This window comes from Odontomachus brunneus, unplaced genomic scaffold, assembly GCF_010583005.1.
Source record: "Odontomachus brunneus isolate Ranch 3 - 2012 unplaced genomic scaffold, Obru_v1 Obru_scaffold_199, whole genome shotgun sequence".
In the NCBI taxonomy this organism is placed as follows: Eukaryota; Metazoa; Arthropoda; class Insecta; order Hymenoptera; family Formicidae; genus Odontomachus; species Odontomachus brunneus.
The window spans coordinates 396,346-403,872 of record NW_022639649.1 but is presented as its reverse complement, the minus strand read 5'-3'; positions in this window follow the sequence as shown (position 1 = coordinate 403,872).

Below are 7,527 nucleotides of genomic sequence, written 5' to 3'. Positions count from 1 at the left end.
TAGACGGTGGAGCGAGGGGCAGACGCGGTGGTTGTAGCTGAGAAGGTGGTGGAGGAGAAGAAGGAGGATAGCGGTGGAGCCGCTAAGGAGGAGAGGGGGAGAGCGACATTCCAGAAGGCGGCGGCGGCGGTGGTTCTCGTGGGAAACCAAAGAGAGAGAGAGGAGAAAGATCTCGTCTCGAGGAGAGGTTGCGGGCCTTAAGGCACCGTTCTCATCTCCCGACGCGCGACAAGACCGCGGAGGCTTCTGCCGAGGTGCTGCGCGGCCGCGAGAGTCGCCGAATTTACGAATCCGAGTTTGCGGACCCCTCTCTCTCTTCTTCCCCTGCATACTTTCTCGATTCTAACGGTTGCCCTTCACGTCGTGCAATCCTGATACTCGCGGACCAAGATCGAGCGAATCCAATTGATCGAGTGAATTGATCGAGTGAATTGATCGAGATCGACGAATTGAAGTCGGCTTTCGCCGAGAGAGAGTCTCCCTTTGATCTAACGGTGTCTTAATCCGCGCGGTTTCGATACCCTTTCGATACCCCTTTCGATAGCCCTTTCGAAACTGTTGCGAGCAGTGTGTTAAACGAACTCTCAATTCCACCACGTTTAGCATCAGGGACACAAACCGCATCGCTGTATAATCGTTGTGATTAAAGCTAAAGAGGAATGTCGTGTCGGGTCTATTTCCAGCGGGTGGCGATGACTCAGTGAACTTTCCTGCCCGCGTCAATTGTTTAGTTTCGCACGAACAATGCCTGCATCACACACCTAGGTTATCATCACGGCCGAGGTCATTCAACACAGCTCGGTGTCATTCAATTATACCGCATCGCCGTAACGATGACGTGCGCGCGATCGTGATAAAAAAAGCAGTCTCCTGACCGACGAAACGCTTAGCAAAGGCAAAACGGATAGCAATAATCTCGATCTGCGCGCTTGCCGATGACGAGAGACGTCTCTTCGCAACGGCAATCAGCGCTGATACTTCGCAATTCGATCGATATTATCCGATCAAAGTAAAACGAGCCGACAGAAAACGCAACGCAACGTACGCGAATTCCACACGCGTGCAGATCTCACAGTAGAAGACGGCTTCTTCGTCGCGACTAACGACAGGTGTCGTAAATTTGGCAGCAGTTAGTCGCTTTTTAAGGATTGCATTCCTTATGAGTGGTTCATGAGGCAGGTTCATGATAGGTTCATATTTATCGCGTAGAATGACTAAATGTATCCAGATTGACTTTCATATGATTATTACGAACGTGAGACAATTTATATATATACATGTAATAAAAAAATTTTTATGAACTACACTCAGATTTTACATGACATATTGTTTCAAATGCATTTTATGACAATTCTTTTAGTATTTCCTTCATGTTTACTTAAATAGGCAGGTGTAAATAAATTTGACAGCAACTTTACTAATCGATCATAAAAATAATGAAAATCTACCTACACTGAGAAAACTTCCTCAATTATTAGAACAAAAGCACGTTTGCTATTTGATGATCGTTAAAGAAAGAAGTCGAATAGTTACAAATAATTTCTCGTCATTTGTCATTTTAATGAATATGATACGAGTCTAATATACAAATCGCATTTGTCCTCGTCTACTTAAGTTAGAATTAGTTTGTCTCCATATTACAGAATTATTGCTTAGAGCAGTAAAGCTTTAAAAGTAACAAAAAAATAATTATTTGTTGTCGCGTATCAACCAATTATTTGTTGCGAGTACTAATATTCTGTTAAATTAGCAAAACTTTTTCTCTCAGTATAGGCCACTTCTTCCACGTCCACACTTCAACCGCTCGGATGTGACGAGTTTCTCCAATGTTCTCCGAAAAGTTACCACGTCGCTTGATTCTGCAAGGTGAGACGACGTGAAGTACGTCGACCGGCCTTCGATCTTCACGTAGACGTGGACGATCGCGAACTTTGCAAAACTTGGCTCGCGGCGCGAGATGCGATTTAGAGTAGGGACAGGTCCAGGATGGGACCTGCCGTGGGCCCTGTGAAGCGGCCCTTAGGGCGAATCCGCGCGAAGCCCCGAGCGACCGCTTCCCAGTCGAACGAACGAGTCAAGAGAAGATGATGGCACGCTCACGAGGCGTCGAATCATTACCGACAATCAAATTCTATTTGCGTCGTGTCGTTCGCTGATAAAAGGATCGTCACGCACGCTTGGGACGGCCAGGGGGAGAGTCCTTTCGTTCGCGGATTTTTCAACGTGGACGCGCGCGATGAGGTATGTACGCGATACACCAACGAATTCCGTGCAACTGCGGTGAATCTCGCAGGAGAACGTCGCCTCGCGACATCCTCTAATCTCTATCTCTTCGATTGCTCGAATATCGACGATAATTCCTCGATTTTTGCCCGGAAATTATTACGCTTGCAGGCGACCGTCAAGTAATCCGTCGACTAATTACATCGTGTCTCCAAATTTATAACAATATTCAATATTCATTAATATTGTTTCAATTCATTCAGTCACATGTGTTAGTGTCCGCGTTCAGTCACGTGTGTTACTGTATTACCTGCTACCATTGCTTTCATTCCTTGCGCTACTTAATAAGTTTATAAGTAATAATATTTGTTGAGTACTATTTATATTATATACAGTATTAAAAGAAAAGTATTCAAGGTTTATTGGATAGATAGTACTCACTAAATTCTTACACAGACACACACAGAGTAAAAAATACATAGTGAACATGAATCATAAACCAATCCTTTCAGAGTTAAAAGCGATTTTCGATTTTGACGTATGTACGTTTGTCTTGATTTATAATTACACATGTTCAATGTTGCATAATTACGCACGATCATGAAATAATTTTCTACTTTTTACACCGCGCATATAATAACTCTCTTTCCAACTCTGAAACAGAAGACATTTCGACTCAAGTTCACTAAATATTACTCACTTTAATGAGCGCTATCTATTCCAATAAGTCAAACTCTTTTTAAAACTGTGTATTGCATAACACTATTGTGTTGTGTATACTGAGGGATAACAATATTAGGGAGAAAGCTGTTGTCACACTTTTTGCTCTGCTTAGCAAACGCGCTCTTTATATTTCTTGCGCATAGTTCACTGATCTGTAATCTGAGCGTTCTATAAAGTATTATTATTATTGTTGTGAAAGTATCGGTATCGGAGAGACTTCGAAGACGACATCGCGTCGAGCTCACTTCGACCTTTATTCAAGTCCAAGCACATCATTAGGAGAAAACTGTTTAGAGACTTTCAGAAGACTTCCGCGTCTGCTCGCTTTCTAAGCGCGAGGGATACAACAGCCGTTCGCAAATTCGCGCACGTCGCGAATTTCTGGTAAGAATATCCCATGTGTTGACGTGTCCGCGTAACACGCGAACACGACGTGATACGCGTCTGTACACGACGGCAATAAAGCGCCTCATTATTATTACCTACGTCGTAAGTCAGCGCGAGCAGCCAACCGCGCGCGCACGCGGCAATTACCGCGATAATCGCGCGCGACGTTATCGCTGGCGATGACATGCGGGCGCACCTGATCTCCGCTAAAAGGGACAACGTAACCGACACACGGAAATCCAACACCGCGGCAATTAACGGAATACCCGACTCGGCCACGATTCCATCTACGAGGTGCCAGACCCCTCTCTCTCTCTCTCTCTCTCTCTCTCTCTCTCTCTCTCTCTCTCTCTCTCTCTCCCCCCCCCTCTCCCTCCTCTTCCGTACGCTGATCCAGAAGCCCACCAGCTCACTCTTGAAATCAAAGTTTCCGATCGACGCTAAAGTGATGACGTACAAGCGTCCCGAGGAACACCCTATATAAGACAGGAAGAAGAGAGGTTGGGGGCGAGGAGAAGGAGAAAGAGGGAAAGAAGAGGGCGGCAGGCATGCTGGGTCCGCGAGATGAGAAGAAGAAGGAGGGAAGAAGGTGGAGAGTTAATTGAATCCGAGCAGCGTATAAGTGGAATGGCCTATTCCTCCTTCGGTTCGCTCCTCTTATTCTTCTTTCTTCCCGCGCTCCTCTCCCTCTCTTCCTCCCACCCTCCCTCCCTCCCTCTTGCCCCCCCATGCCTTCCTCCTTCCTTCCCTGCCTCACCCTCGGCATCCCGCGCCGTCCTTCGCAGCTCCTTGTACCCTCTTCGGTCAGGGTACCAAGGAGGATCGGTGGAAGGACGCCGGGGGTCCCGGAGCGCGGAGGGTGAACGGCGCGAGGGGGAGGCGCAGGAGGAAGCATTCCTTTGTCTCTGCGCGCACGGATCTAGATCATATACAGTATATAATGCGTATAATGCGCGAAGGAGGCGAGCGTAAGAGGACACGTGATATGCGTGTGCGTATACACGCATCTTCGTCGTGGAGGAGAGCGCACCGTGAGGAGCACACGTGGAAACAACGCGCACAGACGTGCACGTGCGCACTCTCGGAGGGGCCCTAACCGCCGCGCGGTATTCCCCGCGGCCATCCTGAGGAGGTCCTTGTCTCGCGCGATATACTCGGCGTGAGTTACGTCCGCGTTAATTCGATTTGCCGCGCGTTGCACGTTGTACGCCGCGGCTACGATTATCGTCCTGCAAGAAGAGAAGGAGGAGGAGAAGGAGAATGAGCGAAGGATGTCTCGAAGGACCCACCGAAGAATCCCTGCAGAATTCTTCCTGTGGTGTCGTGCGACGCGCAAAGAAGCCCACTACTGAATGGGAAAGAAGTCGCGGGTCGTTTCAGAAATCACAACGGTACGCCGTGGGTTCCGCCGATAACGTCCGATTAATGCTCGAATGCTGTGATTCGGGAGACTCGGCGCGACGATTTTTCGCGAGGACGAGCACGACAATGCTCAGATGGTCGCCCTCAGGTCGCCACGGCGACTTTTGTCGACGACAGTACACGTGCCGTGTCCGCCGCGGGTGCTCGCTGGCACCCCTCGCACACGCATCGGGTGTATTTGCGTACCCCGAAATAGCTCTGGCCCTCCCCGAGAGAGAAAAAGAGATAGGGAGATAGAAAGGGAGAGGAAGAGGCGGCGGGAGAGAACGCGACGGCGAGAAGGGCGACGAAGACGAGGAGGAGAACGGACGGTGTATACCGCAAAACCAGTTCGCTGGTGAGTAAACAAAAAACGAGAAGGGGCCAACGCCGCGGCGCGGCCTCGTTGTCCGTTGCGAAGGGGGAGAGAATCGCTGCTTTATTGCTAATTCGAAGACATTCGCCCGGCAGAAATGAAACTTTATAGTCCGCCCGCAGGCCAAGAGGGCCCCCACGTCGCCGGGGCCCACGTACGTGAGTGCTGACCCACGTGGGCATCTCAGCTACGACGGCTACGTTCCTAAACCTGGCATGCGACGCTCAAGGAAAAAGATGAGTCTCCGAAATGCATCATTAGATCGGTCTACGTCAAAGTCTCGCTAATGAAAGAGAGAAAGAGACGAGAAACCTTGTCGAGAGTCTAGAGAGACAAGCGACACGATGATCCGAGTGCTAAACGTTCTCCAGGCTGTCCAGGTAATGTCAGCCATCGAAATAGTCGTCGGGATTTATGCACAACTGATAAGAAGCGACGTGACGGCGGTGGCGAAACACGAGTCTCGTTCCCGGACGCTCTCTCACAGTATTATTAATTTGCCTTATAATTCTCAGGATAGTATTGCCCGTAGCTCAGCATATGAGCATGTTGTGCACGAGCGTCGCGCAGTGCAGCTGATCTGTCGAGAAACTAACGCCGCTGGAGAGGAGTCCACGAAACGGCGCTACGATACGAGCGGGACGACGAGTCGCAGCGGGTGGCTTACGTCGTGAGAATCTTTGAGCTACCCGGAGCGTCGGGGCTCGTTACATCTCATTACATCCGACGAACGCGTAAGAACGCGTTGCGACGAGCGCTCGCGCGGCGATCGCCGCGAGTCCTAGGTCCATGCCTAACCATTAAGTTGCCTCAGTTACACTCTTATGTCACACACGAGCCTCGCACTCACACGCACCGACGTTAATATCACCAGGTGCGAACTTGTCGAAGTCAGTCAACGACGATGCGTGTGACAGTGCAAAGGAGAGGGGGAGAGAGAGAGAGAGAGAGAGAAAAGGAGTAGAAGAAACCAAACGCACCGTTCACACGGCGGCCACGTAAAGTGTCGCGGTTGCGCGTCGCTGTGATACAGGTAGGTGCCAACGTGGAAAGAGAGGAAGGAAGAAAAGGAGAGAAATGCCGGTCGTGGAGGTAGCGGGAGATGCGCGTCGGGGGCCCGTCCTCCCCCTAATTGACAAATTGGAATCTTATTAGAAGCTCGTGATGCCGGTGGAGCCGAGAGACCCGGGAGGGGCCACCGCGTCTCCCGACGTTGCGAGAGAAGGAAGGTGAGAAGAAACAGAGAGTCCGAGGGAAGGAGAGGGCCCGAGGCGGCCGAAGGTGCTGTGAAAGACGAGGAGAACGAGAGGCATAATGCGTGGACGGCACGATACTAACAGGTTGTACGGCCCATAGTGGAACGGAGAGAAGAGGTACCTTACGTTCGGCCTGCCGGCCGGCAGGCGAATGCCACCCAGGAAGCGTTCGCGCGTGCGCGATCTGTGTGGCCTCGGCGCGATCCTGACCACCGGGCCTAACCGAGGACGCACGAGCACGACCGAGGTAGCGCGAGAACGCCCGAAGCCGACGTGTGCTGGCCCACCCGGTAGAGCGCGCGCGTGCCGCGTCCTGTGTGGTCCCATGGGCTCTGGGCTCCCGCTCTCTTCTTCTTCTACTACTACTCTTCTCTCCTTCTAGGCCCGTTTCTGTCCCCTCCGCGCCGCTCGCCTGTTCACTACTCTTCTCGATGCTCGCTCCCTGAGACGACTACGTGCGCGCCACTCTCTCTCTCGCTTTCTCCTCGCTCTTTCTTCGTTTTCCCTGTTACCTTCGCCATCCACGCCGTCTCTTACCTCGGCCCGGGCTGCGAAGATGAGGTGGTTCCGAGGACGAGAAGCGGGAGGTGGAGATGCCCACAGTGGCGCAAGTATTGAGGGACTTGGGCAAGACTTTGCGACAGCAACGAGACAAAAATGATCGGTTCTGATCGATCGGTTTAGAGGGCAGACGCGAGCTCGTCGAGAAAAGCTGTGTCCCTACGCGTCTCAACGCGAGCTACAAGATTAAAGACGGAGTTGTATGACAACTCGCGAAGTATCTGACGAAACTCGCAGCGCTCGAATCGTAATTGAAAAAAAGTATTTCGCTTACTTCTTTTTCTGAATGCGTTATCACGCTTTCTGTTTGACTGCTCGTCATGCATTATCGCAATCAGCCGATAATGTTCACGACAAGACCCACTGAGAGCCGCGTCGGCACGAGGGCTACTTAGAATTCCATCTACGTCAGTGGTTAAAGAAGCGAGATGAGGTAGTAAGCCCGCTCGACTCGTTCCACCTCTCCTTTCCCGCTTCTCGGTTTCCTTCGCACGGCTTGACTCGACCACGTGCTAACTTACGAGCTACGATCGCTGTACCCTTCCACGTTTCCTTCTCTCGCTCTCCCTCCCTCTCTCTCTCTCTCTCTCTCTCTCTCTC